The sequence below is a fragment of the Lissotriton helveticus genome, chromosome 9 (assembly GCF_964261635.1).
Source record: "Lissotriton helveticus chromosome 9, aLisHel1.1, whole genome shotgun sequence".
Classification (NCBI taxonomy): Eukaryota; Metazoa; Chordata; class Amphibia; order Caudata; family Salamandridae; genus Lissotriton; species Lissotriton helveticus.
This window is the reverse complement of record NC_136070.1, coordinates 1,075,818,215-1,075,835,430: the sequence shown is the minus strand read 5'-3', so window position 1 is coordinate 1,075,835,430 and position 17,216 is coordinate 1,075,818,215.

Genomic DNA, 17,216 nt, shown 5'->3' with positions numbered 1-17,216 from the left:
CGCCAAGACCTCTGACCTCCCACCCATAGATCTCCTCACATATACATTGTAGATGTCTAATGTTCCCAAAATATCAGAATTCATTGTGATTAGCTGAATGTCTCTGTGGCTAGTTTCTTTTACTTTGACATCTAGTTTTAGAGACTGCCGAACGCAGATGGTTAGACCGCCCATTGGTCTTCCCCTTGGGCCTTTTAAAGCTGACACAAAGTAATTCAAGTATGCTTGAGCAAAGGATGGTTCACATGACCAGGTCTCCTGAAATATACATAGATCAAAAGAGTTAACAAATCAAAGCCACTCTCCAGAGTCCAGTTTAGAACCCAGGCCTGCAATGTTCCATGAGAAAAGTTTCCCCACATTGTCCTCGATGCCATCCGGGTTCATCAATGAAGGATTCTCAACACTTTCTTCTAGTAGATCCTGTTCAGATCCAGCCAACATACCTTCGTGGCTGATACCATCAGTAACATCTACTCTCACGGAGGTATTCTCAATGTTAGTACCCATTATAGAAACAACAGCACACACATCAGTCTCAGACTTTACGATTGAATTCGACGGCAGCTTTGAGGATTCATTCTTCTTGCTATTAGCCAAAGGGATTATGTCACCTGTTAATCTCCCTTGGGTCATACGAGTAACGTTAGAAAAACCAAAATCCTCAGCAGTTGAAGTGTAGGTCATATTTATCTCAGCCAGATCTTGGACCACACCACTGCCTGCCCTCTCAAGTCAATCTCATTCATTCAGGTCTGACAGTGCCGCAAATCTATTTTCAACGCTGATTCCCCATTCCCTAGATTATGCAACCCTACCCCAGTTATTTGTTACCGAGTTCCATTTTGTCTTTAAAATACTTGGATTCACTGTGCTACCTCTCCTATAGAAAAAATCCAAGGTTAGCGGAATAATCTCGGTACTCCTACGTTGCAGGGGAAATATATATCTTAGAAGATCTGGGAGTACATCTGGGCTTAGGAAATGCAGAACTACACAGTCACCTTTTAGTTTTTTCACGCTATTCCCTATCCAGTCCACCCTTCTTGCCATGGTGATTTCCCCTACTAGCAGTTGTTTTCCCCTCGGAGATATCATCATATTATTACATAGCCAATGGTATGCTTTGCTAATCAAAGAAGAAGTGGATTCCACTTGACCTGGTTTTAGGGGGGGTACATTGGCCAGGACCAGAACAAGAGGTGAAGCTTCTACAATAAGTTGAACCGGGCCTTGGTCAACACCAATCCCTGTAGAATTTGGTGGTAAATCTTTATTGTCTGTTACCCGGGCACCTTTATCTACTGTCTGCTGAGTAGGAGGTGGAACTGGTCTTACGTCATCATTACCCCCTGTCCCACCCTTGGGGGTATTTGTCGATGATACAACCCTATTTGTGACTAAAGTTGGTATATTACCCACCTCCACCACTGTCTTATTTAACAGTCCCCCTAATCTATTTACTTCAGCTGTTAATAGATCAATTTTGGCTACCAATGGTTTAATTATGGATTTCATCTTGAAGTCGATCATACTCACTAGCTTATTAATCAATTCATCACCTAATATCTCCTTTTCACCTTGTTCCCCGCTATCCTCTGTTATGGCGGTTGCTTTCGATGGAGATGCTGTTCTTTTCCTACTAGAGCGTAACCCACCCCGTTTGCTCTGACCCTTTCTGCATGCTCTAATAGCTCTAGTTGCAGGCACAGACACAGGGGGAGGGGAGTCATCTTCTATTATGTTTAACTGGTCACCTGGGTCATTGACTAGATTAACAGCAGAGGATATATTCAAATCAAGATCAATATTAGGGCTCATCTCGGTGACTGATGCATCACTACTATGTACCTTTTCCGGAACTTCTAACACAGTAGGATCTAGCAGAGAACTCTGCGGAGAGGTGACAGGTGGTGAGCTCAAGCCCAACGATATACGTCTTGTGCTATTTATTTTGCTCACAACCTGGACCAGGTAATTATCTATAGTATTAGGTACAGATGAAGACCTTTGTTTGGACATGTTGGAAACAATTGGTTAATAGTCAACTAGGAGTATCACCCCCAGAGCCAAGTAGACAAAAATCGTTTACCAATTGGATAGATCAACAGAGACTTCAGGGGTATGTTGACAAAGATGTTTCTTACTTGAGGGGTAGCAATGATATACCTCGACAGGAACAGGCAGGGATCCTGGCCCAGCCCAGTTACAGTCAGTCACGGACTGTCACAGACTGTCCGCTCTTTGTCCGGGCTTCGTCCGCCGCGTCCCGTGCGCGTCCTCGCGGGACGAGGGACCTGACGCTGCTTTAAGCGCCTCCTTGCGCGCTGAGTGGTGGCGTCGGCGTTGTGCCCCGTAGGATCCTGGGGATGGTGGTCTTTCGTGGGACCGGCGGAGCCAAGCCCGGCCGGTCGTTTGTGGTGGTTGTGGGCGGAGCCAAGCCCGGCCGTGAATCAGGGAACCAAGAATGCAGCAGTGAGCCCCGGTAGCAGACCGGTGAACTTCAGGGGACTCAGCACCTGACGCTGCTTTAAGCGCCTCCATGCGCGCTGAGTGGTGGCGTCGGCGTTGTGCCCCGAGGGATCCTGGGGATGGTGGTCTTTCGTGGGACCGGCGGAGCCAAGCCCGGCCGGTCGTTCGTGGTGGTTGTGGGCGGAGCCAAGCCCGGCCGTGAATCAGGGAACCAAGAATGCAGTAGTGAGCCCCGGTAGCAGACCGGTGAACTTCAGGGGACTCAGCACCTGACGCTGCTTTAAGCGCCTCCATGCGCGCTGAGTGGTGGCGTCGGCGTTGTGCCCCGTAGGATCCTGGGGATGGTGGTCTTTCGTGGGACCGGCGGAGCCAAGCCCGGCCGGTCGTTTGTGGTGGTTGTGGGCGGAGCCAAGCCCGGCCGTGAATCAGGGAACCAAGAATGCAGCAGTGAGCCCCGGTAGCAGACCGGTGAACTTCAGGGGACTCAGCACCTGACGCTGCTTTAAGCGCCTCCATGCGCGCTGAGTGGTGGCGTCGGCGTTGTGCCCCGAGGGATCCTGGGGATGGTGGTCTTTCATGGGACCGGCGGAGCCAAGCCCGGCCGGTCATTCGTGGTGGTTGTGGGCGGAGCCAAGCCCGGCCGTGAATCGGGGAACCAAGAATGCAGCAGTGAGCCCCGGTAGCAGAACGGTGAACTTCAGGGGACTCAGCACCTGACGCTGCTTTAAGCGCCTCCTTGCGCGCTCAGTGGTGGCGTCGGCGTTGTGCCCCGAGGGATCCTGGGGATGCTGGTCTTTCGTGGGACCGGCGGAGCCAAGCCCGGCCGGTCGTTCGTGGTGGTTGTGGGCGGAGCCAAGCCCGGCCGTGATTCAGGGAACCAAGAATGCAGCAGTGAGCCCCGGTAGCAGAATGGTGAGGGCGATAGAGTGAGGGCGATAGATAGATAGATAGATAGATTGAGGGCGATAGACAGATAGAGTGAAGGTGATAGATAGATAGAGTGAGGGCGGTAGATAGATAGATAGACAGATAGATAGTGAGGCACATAGATAGATAGATTGATAAATAGATAGAGAGTGAGGGCGATAGATAGATAGAGTGAGGGCAATAGATGGATAGAGTGTCGGGCGATAGATAGATAGAGATAGGGCGACAGATAGGTAGAGTGAGGGCGACAGATCGGTTAGAGAAGGATGCATGTGGAAGAGAGCAGCATATCAGCACGGCAGAAGAGAACAGGGAGTTAAAGAAGGAGGCGGGTGGAAGAGGGCAGCAGATCAGCACAGGAGAAGAGAACATGGAGTTCGAGAAAGAGGTGGGTGGAAGAGAGCAGCAGATCAGCACAGGAGAAGAAAGCAGGGAGTTAGAGAAGGAGGCGGTGGAAGGGAAAAGCAGATCAGCACAGGAGAAGAGAACAGAGAGTTGGAGAAGGGGGCGGGTGGAAGAGAGCAGCAGATCAGCACGGGAGAAAAGAACAGGGAGTTAAAGAAGGAGGCGGGGTGGAAGAGAGCAGCAGATCAGCACAGGAGAAGAGAACAGGGAGTTAAAGAAGGAGGCGGGTGGAAGAGAACAGCAGATCAGCACAGGAGAAGAGAAGAGAACAGGGAGTTAGAGAAGGAGGCAGGGTGAAAGAGAGCAGCAGATCAGCACGAGAGAAGAGAAGAGAACAGGGAGTTAAAGAAGGAGGTGGGGTGGAAGAGAACAGCAGATTAGTACAGGAGAAGAGAACAGGGAGTTAAAGAAGGAGGCAAGTGGAAGAGAACAGCGGATCAGCACAGGAGAAGAGAACAGGGAGTTAGAGAAAGAGGCGGGTGGAAGAGAGCAGCAGATCAGCACAGGAGAAGAGAACAGGGAGTTAAAGAAGGAGGTGGGTGGAAGACAACAGCAGATCGGCACAGGAGAAGAGAAGAGAACAGGGAGCTAGAGAAGGAGGCGGTGGAAGAGAGCAGCAGATCAGTACAGGAGAAGAGAAGAGAACAGGGAATTAGAGAAGGAGGTGGGTGGAAGAGAGCAGCAGATCAGCACAGCAAAAGAGAACAGGGAGTTAAAGAAGGAGGCGGTGGAAGAGAGCAGCAGATCAGCACAGGAGAAGAGAACAGGGAGTTAAAGAAGGAGGCGGTGGATGAGAACAGCAGATTGTCACAGGAGAAAAGAAAAGGGAGATAGAGAAAGAGGCGGATGGAAGAGAACAGCAGATTAGCACAGGAGAAGAGAAAAGGGAGTTAAAGAAGGAGGCGGGTGGAAGAGAGCAGCAGATCAGCACAGCAAAAGAGAACAGGGAGTTAAAGAAGGAGATGGGGTGGAAGAGAGCAGCAGATCAGCACAGGAGAAGAGAAGAGAACAGGGAGTTAGAGAAGGAGGCAGGGTGAAAGAGAGCAGCAGATCAGCACGAGAGAAGAGAAGAGAACAGGGAGTTAAAGAAGGAGGTGGGGTGGAAGAGAGCAGCAGAAGTTAACAGGGAGTTAAAGAAGGAGGCGGGTGGAAGAGAGCAGCAGATCAGCAGAAGTTAACAGGGAGTTAAAGAAGGAGGCGGGTGGAAGAGAACAGCAGATCGGCACAGGAGAAGAGAACAGGGAGTTAGAGAAAGAGGCAGGTGGAAGAGAACAGCATATCAGCACAGGAGAAGAGAACAGGGAGTTAGAGAAAGAGGCGGGTGGAAAAGAACAGCAGATTAGCACAGGAGAAGAAAACAGGGAGTTAAAGAAGGAGGCGGGGTGGAAGAAAGCAGCAGATCAGCACATGAGAAGAGAAGAGAATAGGGAGTAGAGAAGGAGGCAGGGTGGAAGAGAGCATCAGATCAGCATGGGAGAAGAGAAGAGAACAGGGAGTTAGAGAAGGAGGTGGGTGGAAGAGAGGGAGGGCGATAGATAGAGAGAGGGAGGGCAATAGATAGATAGAGGGAGGGCGATAGATAGATAGAGGGAGGGCGATAGATAGATAGATAGAGGGAGGGCGATAGATAGACAGAGGGAGGGCGATAGATAGAGGGAGGGCTATAGAGTGAGGGAGGGCGATAGATAGATAGAGTGAAGGAGGGCGATAGATAGAGTGAGTGAGGGCGATAGAGTGAGTGAGGGCGGTAGAGTGGTAAAGTGAGGGCGGTAGAGTGGTAGAGTGAGGGCGGTAGAGTGAGGCCGGTAGAGTGAGGGCGGTAGAGTGAGGCCGGTAGAGTGAGGGCGGTAGAGTGAGGGCGTGAGGGCGGTAGAGTGAGGGCGTGAGGGCGGTAGAGTGAGGGAGTGAGGGCAGTAGAGTGGTAGAGTGAGGGCGGTAGAGTGAGGGCGTGTGGGTGGTAGAGTGAGGGCGGTAGAGTGAGGGCGGTAGAGTGAGGGTGTGAGAGCGGTAGAGTGAGGGCGGTAGAGTGAGGGCGGTAGAGTGGTAGAGCGAGGGCAGTAGAGTGAGGGCAGTAGAGTGGTAGAGTGAGGGCGGTAGAGTGGTAGAGTGAGGGCGTGAGGGCAGTAGAGTGGTAGAGTGAGGGCGGTAGAGTGTTAGAGTGAGGGCGGTAGAGTGAGGGCAGCAGAGTGAGGGCGTGAGGGCGGTAGAGTGAGGGCGTGAGGTTGGTAGAGTGGTAGAGTGAGGGCGGTAGAGTGAGGGCGGTAGAGTGGTAGAGTGAGGGCAGTAGAGTGGTAGAGTGAGGGCGGTAGAGTGAGGGTCTGAGGGCGGTAGAGTGAGGGCGGTAGAGTGGTAGAGTGAGGGCGGTAGAGTGAGGGCGGTAGAGCGGTAGAGTGAGGGCGGTAGAGTGAGGGCAGTAGAGTGGTAGAGTGAGGGTGGTAGAGTGGTAGAGTGAGGGCGATAGAGTGTGGCTGGTAGAGTGAGGATGGTAGAGTGAGGGCGGTAGCATGAGGGCAGTAGAGTGGTAGAGTGAGGGCAGTAGAGTGAGGGCGGTAGAGTGGTAGAGTGAGGGCGGTAGAGTGGTAGAGTGAGTGCGGTAGAGTGAGGGCGTGAGGGCGGTAGAGTGAGGGTGGTAGAGTGAGGGCGGTAGACTGCTAGAGTGCGTGGGGTAGAGTGAAGGCGTGAGGGTGATAGAGTGGTAGAGTGAGGGCGGTAGAGTGAGGGCGTGAGGGCAGTAGAGTGGTAGAGCGAGGGCGGTAGCGTGAGGGCGTTAGAGTGGTAGAGTGAGGGCGGTAGAGTGAGGGCGGTAGAGTGAGGGCGGTAGAGTGAGGGCGGTATAGTGGTAGAGTGAGGGCGGTAGAGTGGTAGAGTGAGGGCGGTAGAGTGTGGCCAGTAGAGTGAGGGCGGTAGAGTGAGGGCCTAGCGTGAGGGTGGTAGAGTGGTAGAGCGAGGGTGGTATAGTGGTACAGGTAGTGCGGTGGAATGAGGGCCTGCGGGCTGTAGAGTGAGGGCGGGGGGGGTGAGACTCCCCCCACACACACACATGGCGTGGGGTCGGGCGCTGTTGGGAAGGGGGGATTGCAGTGGAGGATGCGGGATGGCTACCATGTACTTATCACGCATTTACATATAATAAGTAGCGTCTCGCAAATGCCAGTAAAACGAGTGAATCACAGTCATTTGTAAGCGGAATGGTGCTTTTAAGCAAAAGCCTTGTTAGCTCAAAAATATTAATTGAATATTATCACTGAAAGTACAGGTTAAAAAAATATAGGCATTTGACACCGTAATTGATTAGTGAAGGAGACACTCTCGCTGGAGGTAGGTGAGACAGACAAGACCGAGAGGTGGGGATTAGTGAAGGAGACAGCTCGAGCAAACTTTCCCGGGAGCGGCAGCGGCTGGTTTTATCACAAGGAGGATTAAACAAGCATTGGCGTTGCCAATAGGTCTCGCAGTAGGAAAGTTGGAGCTATTACAATTGCAAATAACAATGCCTTTTATTTTTGTTTTCATTTTAAAAACATAAAGGGCTTTGTCATTTACAAAACCAATAGCTCCAACTTTCCTACTTGATACATGATCTTTCAGTACCAGGATAAACTAACTGCATGTACCAATCGTTTTCTGCAACATACAGAAGTGACAATCAAGCTGCATTTGTGAGAGAGGCCGGAGGGAAGCCGGATGGGGGCGGGAGAGCCTGGTGGGGAGGCGGGAATGCGAGGGAGGAGAAGTGTGGCAGGCGGAATGCCTGTGTGCGAAAGCGCGATGCGCTTGGAGAGAGGCCGGATGGGGGCGGGGGCCATTGATTCTGTTTTATTTAAATCGATGCTTAAAAAGAGAAAAGCGTTTCTCTGTCATTGTTGCCAAATACATGATCGTTCAGTACCAGGATAAACTAACTGCACGTACCAATCGTTTTCTGCAACATACAGAAGTGACGATCAAGCTGCATTTGTGAGAGAGGCCGGAGGGAAGCCGGATAGGGGCGGGAGAGCCTGGTGGGGGGGCGGGAATGCGAGGGAGGGGTGAAATGCTTCCGCATTTTAAAAAAATACTTTATAAAACACATTTTTAAGAGACGTTTTCATACATTTACGTGTTTGTTCATCGATTTATATGCTAAACATTTTCATGGCTCGGTTGGTGCATGGCCTCTTAAGAGCCAAGCCAGACCATTGTCTCTGCTCTCCTGTTGCTGTGTTCACTCACCCACTTCTCTCTGCGTGCCAGTTATTGACGGTGAATGTACTCGTCTGTTTCTTTTCTTAGTGACGAATGCAATACTCTGTGTGTCATTACATGAGTCCTGGCCTGTGTCATTTCTTGGTGGGTGAATGTACAGGACTCCCTGTTGGCACATGCTGGCTAATATACTGGTCAGCAAGTCTCTTGTTGTTGGCTAATATACTGGTCTGCAAGTCAATTTTGGTGGTTAATGTACTGGTCTGCACGTTGGAACATGTTGGTGAACTTACTGGTCAGCGAGTCACTTGTTTGTGGTGAACCGATAGGTTTGCACATACTGAAATACCACTAAAGTGAATGAAAGATAAAGCAAGTTAGGAGGGTGGTGCAGGTTTCCAAAGAGCATGAAACCGTAATGCAGTGTCAAAAAGAGAGCGAGCGTGTAGGCGAGGAGAGAGGCACGTGAAAGTGAAAGTGTTAGGGGAGGAGAAGCCGCAGAGCGCACGCTGGGCGAAGCCCTTTGATGTGCTGGCGGCCGTTACAAAATGCAATTAGGAGGGAGGGAGGGAGGGAGGGAGGCTGATGCGCGTGCTTGTTTAGTCACGTGATTCACGTGAACTTAATGAAAACCGCAGCGCAAGAAGCCCTTGGTTTCACGAGCGTTTTGAGGACATGAATTCTCGCTCCGCTCAATGCGCTTGCGCGCATTGATAGGTCGCGAGACCTAAAAACAAGCTACCGGCATTGTGGGGGGCTAATTGGGGAGAGTGGGGAAAGGGCCTCAGGTTTCAGTAGGGCGGAGTTGGGCTCGCAGTTTGGATGGGTGAGGGAGGTGGGGGGGTCGCATGGCTCGGGAGAAGGCAGAAAGGGGATGGGAACAGGAGGGGCGCTGGTGGGGGTGTGGCGTCCTGGGATGCGGGGTTTCAATGGAGGTGGAGGAATGGGGGCGGTCGGCGGTGCGCGGGAGGAGGGGGGGTGCTTGCAGGAGAGGCATTGCATTAAGGGGGTGGTCGCAGCAGGGGCCTTTCATCCTTCTGAGGCCGTTTGGGTTGTGGTGCAGTTTGGCAGGCGATGGGAGGACAGGGCGGGGGTCGGTCACGGTCTGTTCCAGAGTGGGACTAAAGAAAAACGAGTTATAGAGCATGAGAATAAGTGTTAATGGAGAGTGAGGGGCAGAGGTATTGGCACAGAGAGTGTGGCGGAAGCGAAGGTAAAGCGTGCGCATATGTGTAAGTGGCAGGAGAGAGTGTGTGGCAGAGTAAAAGGCAGAGCAGGGAATAACAATAGGATAGGTGGCAGGATAGAGTACAGGGTATAGGAAGAGGCAGGGGAGGCTAACATATAAGCATAGGTGGCAGAATAGAGTGCATGACAAAGGGAACAAAATACTGACTGTTGTGTGTTAAGGCAAGAAAAGCGAAAACAAAACGACGCCACTGGAAGCGTAAAGCATTGCAAATGCTTGTTACATGAGGGGGCGCTGCAGTGCATTAGCCAGCCCGATGGCATTGCCTCCATAAAAATGTATAGAAAGCTCAACCATATGCAAACAAAAGTGAGCCAATGGAGAGACTAACCTGTGCATGCAGTGCATATACACCCCCCAAAAAAATGACTGGCAATAAGCACTGGTAAACAGGCAGAAAAAAACAGAGGATGGGGGTGAGAGTTTAGGATTAAAGGAGTTTACGCTGGTTGCGATTTGTTAGAACAGCAGTCCTGGCACCGAGGCCAAAAATTGTATGGGTAGGGGCTTCAAATAACTGATTTAGTCGTAGGCAGAAAGGGTACTGTGGTGCACTGGTATTCAGACGGTTTGCGATTCGTGGTGGGCATGCTGGGCAAGGAGGGAGACAGGATTACAGGAGATATGTGTGGGGAGGTGCGCATCCTGGGGTTGGAGGACGGGTGTTGTGGCGCTTTGTGACGGGCTTGGAGCGTGGTTGGGCATGCTATGTTGGTTCTAGAGGGTAGGTGCCGGCGGGTAGCGGTGAAGTGGTGGGGGCTGCTGCGGGAGCATCGGCTTGGTAGTAATGCATTTGGTGGTTGGATGCAGGATCAGAGGGGCCCTGTGTTCAAAACTGCCGTCGTTGGAGTGGGGGAATAATGTTTAGATATTGGCGTGGCTCAACAACATCCGGTGATCCTGGTCAGAGTATAAATGACCCACAGTTTCGAAAAAGAGGAATTCGGTATGGTGTGGGTTGAGGAAATGGGGTGGCATAAAGGCACCTGGCACAGTGTTTAAAGTCCCACGGGGAGTATGGGTGTCACCTGACGGGGTCGCATGGCAGGGGAGAAGGCGCAAGGGGGATGGGTACAGGGGGAGGCCTTTGAAGTGGATTTTTTCCCAGACTGCAGGAGGCTCAATGGAGGTGAAGGAATGCATCAGGGGTTGTGAGCACGATGTTGTGGAAGACAGGAAGGAGGGTCGGGTTTCAGGGCGAAGGGAGGGCGAAGTAAAAGCATGAGTATAGGTAACAGGACAGAGTGCGGTGGGAAGTTACAGGCACGTACATGCAATACCATGTGGCATATAATAAAACACAAGAAAAAGGCACATGGAGTTAAAAACATATTGATAAGTAGCAAGATAAAGTGCGGGGCAGAGTGAAACGCCGAGCAAAGCTAGAACATGAGTATAGGTGGGAGGATAAAGTGCGTAGTGGAATGTAAGCATTGCGAGTTATAGAGCATGAGAATAAGTGTTCATGGAGAGTGACGGGCAGAGGTATTGGCACGGAGAGTGTGGCGGAAGCGAAGGTAAAGCGTGCGCATATGTGTAAGTGGCAGGAGAGAGTGCGTGGCAGAGTAAAAGGCGGAGCAGGGAATAACAATAGGATAGGTGGCAGGATAGAGTACAGGGTATAGGAAGAGGCAGGGGGAGGCTAAAATATAAGTATAGGTGGCAGAATAGAGTGCATGACAAAGGGAACAAAATACTGACTGTTGTGTGTTATGCAAGAAAAGCAAAAACAAAACGACGCCACTGGAAGCGTATAGCATTGCAAATGCTTGTTACATGAGGGGGCGCTGCGGTGCATTAGCCAGCTCAATGGCATTGCCTCCATAAAAATGTATAGAAAGCTCAACCATATGCAAACAATAGTGAGCCAATGGAGAGACTAACCTGTGCATGCAGTGCATATACACACCCAAAAAATGACTGGTAATAAGCACTGGTAAACAGGCAGAAAAAAACAGAGGATGGGGGTGAGAGTTTAGGATCAAATGAGTTTACGTTGGTTGCGATTTTCTAAAACAGCAGTCCTGGCACCGAGGCCAAAAATTGTATGGGTAGGGGCTTCAAATAACTGATTTAGTCATAGGCAGAAAGGGTACTGTGGTGCACTGGTATTCAGATGGTTTGCGATTTGTGGTGGGCATGCTGGGCACGGAGGGAGACAGGATTTCAGGAGATATGTATGGGGAGGTGCGCATCCTGGGGATGGGGGACGGGTGTTGTGGCGCTGAACGCTCTAGGAAAGCAGGCAAGATAAGCCTGTTAATGAGGGGAAAAAGAAGGATGTAAGGGCGAGCGTCAGCCTTTGAAGTCTGATGCGAGGCACAGACAAATGGTGGTTTGTGACATGGCGGGGGGGCGGGGGAGCGGGAGAGCGGGAGGCATTCCTTTGAAGTCTGATGCTGAGGCTCAGAGACAAATGGCAAGCGCGCGCACGGCGCACATGCACTGTCCATAATCCGCATTCCAAAGCCCTCTTGGTAAGCTTTCTTGGACAACCTCTATATCTCTTGCATAGCGATTGCTTACGAAATAGCTAGGCGAGACCTAAAAACTGCAGATGCCTGGTAAGCGTCCCACCTGCCCTGGCAGGGGATGGGAAAGGGTTAGGTATCGCAGAACCTTTGAAAACTCGCACAAAGTCAGAGCATTACTGCCTCTATTTAACAGCAGCGTTCCCAGCCTGTGTGCACTTGGTAATGTACGCAAGCAGAAAGTTGGTTTAAGTGTGCTTGTGTCATGGAAAAGGTGACCGAGTCACCCCGATTCCATAGGGTGCAGTGTAATCAGCTTCTCAGACCCGAATGCTAGGGGTTCGTGGAGAGTTGAGCCGAAAGAAGGAAGGCTGGAGTAACCTTTTCTGTGTGAAACAAATGGAAATCTTCTGAGAGTGCATGTTCAAAGCAGCATTGCGTTTCTGTTTGGAGTGTTGCATACTTAACTACATGCTAGAGCGAGATACAGGGATAATCCCATGCATTACTTACTTTCCCATTGGAAGAACAGTTAGTTAGAGGTGATTATACCTCCTATTAGCCATGCTTGGAGGCCACAGGGTCCTTTAGGAGGGAGAAGGGTGGTAACAGACTGACAACTGGGTTGTGTGTGAAAAAGGCCGCTTTATTGAAACAGGTGCGCATCACAAACTTTATTAAACTGGCTCCTCGCCTTACAAAACTAAAACCTCTCTAAACATCGAGTTACCTGACCCCTTGCCTTTCCTCTCCCCGCCCCTACGATCCCCACATAATAAAAACATCCCCCCACCCTGCAAAACACAATACATAAAATGCAAATACATTACATAAATACACCATAATACACAATCTTATCCCATAACCTTTGACCTTCTTAACCCCCAAAATCTAACCTCCTATCCGTCTTCCTGCAACTGTAACTAATGAGCACCAATGTAAAACCTCCAACCTGTTTAACCTTTCCCCGTTCCTGAACACCAACTCCCCAACTTAACGCTAACTACCAAAACTCCAGCCAAACTTGGCCAACTTCCAAAACAAACACCGCCACCCAGGAAAAGTCAGGAGGATAGGTGGATGCACCGCCTCCCAACTTTTCCTGCCACCCCGCTCCCCAAAAAACAGGCAGAACCATCAACTCTCTAGCGAACCCCCAAAAACTGTGAAAACACCTCGCGGAGTTCCAGCAGGTAAAGATCCATGCCTAGATGAGACAAGTGGACCCCATCACCCCTAAACAGTTCCGGGGCATCATACCTTATATCCTTGTGCCAGATCCTAGAGAAACCCAGGTGCCTGCAGAACCTCACCATCTCCACATTCACCTTCCTCCTTGCCTTATCAATTGCCTGAGGATGCACCGCGCCCTTCCACATCCGACGCGGCACAAACTCTGTCCAAACTACCACGCACCCTGACCACCATCTCTTAATCTCACCCAAATTCCTCTTCATGACCCTCATAAGCACCAAACCAGTCTCCTTCACCATATCATTTTCACCCAAATGCAGCACCAGGACGTCAGGACACCTACCCGCTACACCCATGCTATTGAGAGTGGAAACCAATTCCCGCCACAACATGCCCCCTTTTCCCCTCCAACTTATGGTAAACACATTAGGGTTGAAATCCAAGTTTTCGCCAAAATAACTGGATCGCGCCTGCACCTGGGCCCTCCTAACAAAAGAATGCCCCACGATCCAGACCGCCATGTCTCTGGCGAGGGGACCTGCCACCGAGCCTAAAAAAGAATAAACAGTAAATACCACATTCACCATAGCCACCGCGCGCTTCAAACGCTGGGCGCGCAACGAATGTAACGCTGATAACAGTCAGACGACCATCTGCCCAGCCGCATGATGTCCCCTCGCCCCCACCCCTGCCGGTGTGCCTCCGACGCCGCGCCAATCCTAAAAGAGTGGGTGCCAAAGCGCTTCCCGTCCAGCCCCAGCCCCTGCAATGCCTTGCGCAGAACCGCCAGTAGTTGCGCACCTGACACTCGACGGCCGTCCGCATGACGAAAAACAGCCCCCTCCAGCCGCACCGCCGCTTTCAATCTCAATCCCCACCTCACAGGGCACCTCACCCCTGACGCGACCGCCGACAAAGAAACCCAACGACCTACCCCCCTCTGATCCGTCTTCACTCTTCTCAACCACAAACATACTTCCCCCTCCCCGAACGACACCTCTGACCACTGGAGACCCGCATCCTTCCGCACGCCCAGCAACTCGGATACCCTAAAGGCTCCCGCAAACATCCATGCCATCAGAGTGGCGAACAAACAGGCCTCCCCGGCGTTAAAACACACACCCAGCAACACGTCAATGACCTGATCCAGCAACCCCGGCGACAAAGGCTGACGGACCCTGCACCCCTTCCCGCATTCTCGGGCCCACCCCTCCAACATGCGAGACCCGAGCTCCCCCGCCGATAGCGCATACCCCCACAAACGTTTACCCATAAACGCGATCCCCGCCAGTTTGCCCGCAATCGTGACCCAGGTGAGTCCCTTGTCAATTAAATCCAGGATGAACTGAACCACGTCCTCCTGCCTTTCCCCTCCCGTGGACCGCCTCCGCGCCCCGCACGCCAAGAAATCCTCCCAAGCAGTCAAGTAAGTCACCTTCGTAGACACCGCCAAGGACCCTAGAACCAGCTGCAACATCCTGTGTTGCCTACGTACCACATCTGAGGGGGAATGATGGTCGGATCCCGATCTGCGTCCTTGGCTAAGCCACGCAATCTCCCCCACTGTGAACGAGACAAAGCATCCGCTATTTCATTGTCGACCCCGGGCACATGCACCGCGCGAAAAGCAATATCAAAACGACTGTCGATTGACCACCTCCACCACCGCCATATTATCCACATGAAAAGTTACCCTCCTGTGTGCCAGCAGCTCCCCCACAACCCCACCGCCACCACCAAAGGAAAAAGCTCGAGGAAGGCGATACTCCTGCCCCCTCCGGGCGCCACTTTTCCGTGCACCACCGACCCTACCAGTACAATCCAAAACCGTCGCTCCCCGCCGCATCCGAGAAGATCTGCAAGTCCCAGACCAGTGCCTCCCCCAGCTGCATGGGAATTCCATTAAAATGCTGTAGGAAAAAACGCCACATCCGTAAATCCTCCTTGACCCCCGCGGGGAGCCGGATGTGGAGGTGCGGCGGGTGCCACCCTGCCAAAGCCCTGGCCAGGCTTCTACAGAAAGTCCTCCCAACGCGCACCACTCTGCACGCGAAATTGAGGTGGCCCAGCAACACCTGAATCTCCAAAACCGTAACCTTGGGTCGTGCCAACATTCCTTCCAGCAGCTCCAGCATGTGCTGCTTTTTCTCCATTGGTAAACGGGCCTCCATAGCCACTGAGTCCAGTTCAATCCCCAAAAAGGACACTGTCCTTTCCGGCGCCAGTGGCACCCCCAACTTCCCCATGAGCTCTTGGAACCTGACCAGCGCCTCCTGGCAGTCCGCAGAACCGGGGGAGCCGACAAAAGAGAAGTCATCCAGGTAGTGTGTGACACCTTGGGGACCCGTCCTTTCCATGAACAGCCATCGCAGGAACATTCTGAAGCACTCAAAAAGTGCGCATGACATCGAGCAGCCCATCGGCAATGCTTTGTCCACGTACCAGCGGCCGTCAAACTGAATTCCCAGTAGGCCCCAATCGTCTGGATGGACTGGGAGCAGCCGGAAAGCCGACTTGATGTCGTACTTTGCCATCCTTGCCGTTGCGCCCGCCGACACTACCAAGGCCATGGCCGCATCAACGGAGGAATAAGACACCGTAGTCTCCCGCTCGTCAATGAAATCGTTCACCGAGCCCCCTTCGGGCCAGGAGAAGTGCTGTATTAGCCAAAACTGCCCTCTCTCCTTCTTTGGCCCGACCCCGACCGGGGAGACAATTAACTCCTCCAACGGCCAATCCACAAAAGGACCCGCCATGCGGCCCTCGCACACCTCCTTCTCCAGCTTGCTCCGCACCACCTCCGGGTGTTCCCTGGCGGACTTCAAATTGTCGGCCCACCTCCGCCGCCTGGGCCCCTCATACACCAGGCGGAACCCGTCCTGGCACCCCACCCGCAAACGCTCGGCAGCCCCCGCGTGGGGGTAATCGCGTAGCACCGCCACCAGCCGACCTACTTTAACCGGCGTATGAGCCCTTGGACCCAGGACCCTTATCACCTCTGCCTGTCCCGGCTGCCTGATGGGAGCCAGCCCGCTGACCACCTGATGCCTCTCGCTGACCTCCTTTGGATGTGCCCGCCGCACCCCAGCACCTGACCAGGGGATGGCTATATTTCCCGCAGCCGGAACATTCATGCCGGAAACGGCAATGCTCTCGCGTACACAACCCTTTGTTGTAATCCCAACAGGGACCTGTAATGCCGGAATGATTTTTGGCCCCTGCCCTCACCCCTCCACGGGTAAAAATGGTCTTCCCCGACCCTGCCAACCCCATCGTATGTTGCCAAAGGTCGGTGTCAAGCTCGCCCCATTTCGCCTCCGGATCCCAGGCCATCCGTGCCCTGAACTCCTCGTCATACTGAGCCCAGACAAAACCATACCCGTGATTTGGGCCTTCCGGATGACGTCCATGTATTTAAACAAGGACACCGACCACTCCGGAAATTTCTCGCAATACACACTCGCGAAAATTAAGAAAGCCGCCGTCCAGTTCTCTATCGTGAGAGGCACTTTCGGCCTCTTCTGGAGTTCATGCTCCTCCTCTTTCGAGCCCTCCTTCGCCGGCACCTCCCGGTGAAGTAACTTAAGAATCTCCACGTACTCCCCCTTCCAAATCCGTTCCTTCGTAGCCAGCATCAAGTGTGCACCCAGCGGCTTCGTGAACCCCATGTATGGAAGCTTCTAAATCTTTAGCTCCTTACTCTCCGGCTTTGCGACGTCCTCCCCGTCACGCCCGCGCCTGCCGATCCTGCCCCGCCAGCGGACCCGGTCACCACCGCCCCTTTTGCCCCGTCCCCCAACACCTCCTTGCCTGCCACGCCCGATTCCTTGCCCGCCGGCTCCACGAGTACCACATCAGGTCCCACCCCCTTGTCTGTCACATACTTTCCTTTTTGCAGCCACACCCCCCCAACCCCCCTCCTCCCCCCCACCCCCCCACCCCCACAGACACCAAACGCGCTGCTGCCGCCGCTGCTCCCATACCTGACACCAATGAATCCACCGGCCGTCCTCCACTATGCCGCTCCATCGATGCCGCTCTCGGCTCCCAACGTGATGTCCGGGCCGTCCGCACTCGCTGGCCCCGTGACCTCTGTAAGACACTAGCAACACCATTATTACACCCCCCCTCTGCCCTCGCCATCCCTCAACTCTCCCTCTTCCAAACTATCCTCGTCATCCACCACCTGCACAGAACCAGCCCCATACACCCTTCCTGTCGGCGGCGCCGACTGCCCCCTGCCAGCAACATTAAACAACACACGCGTGTCGCTCCTCCAACGGCGAGACTCCCCAGGCCGCTGGTGCCCCGTG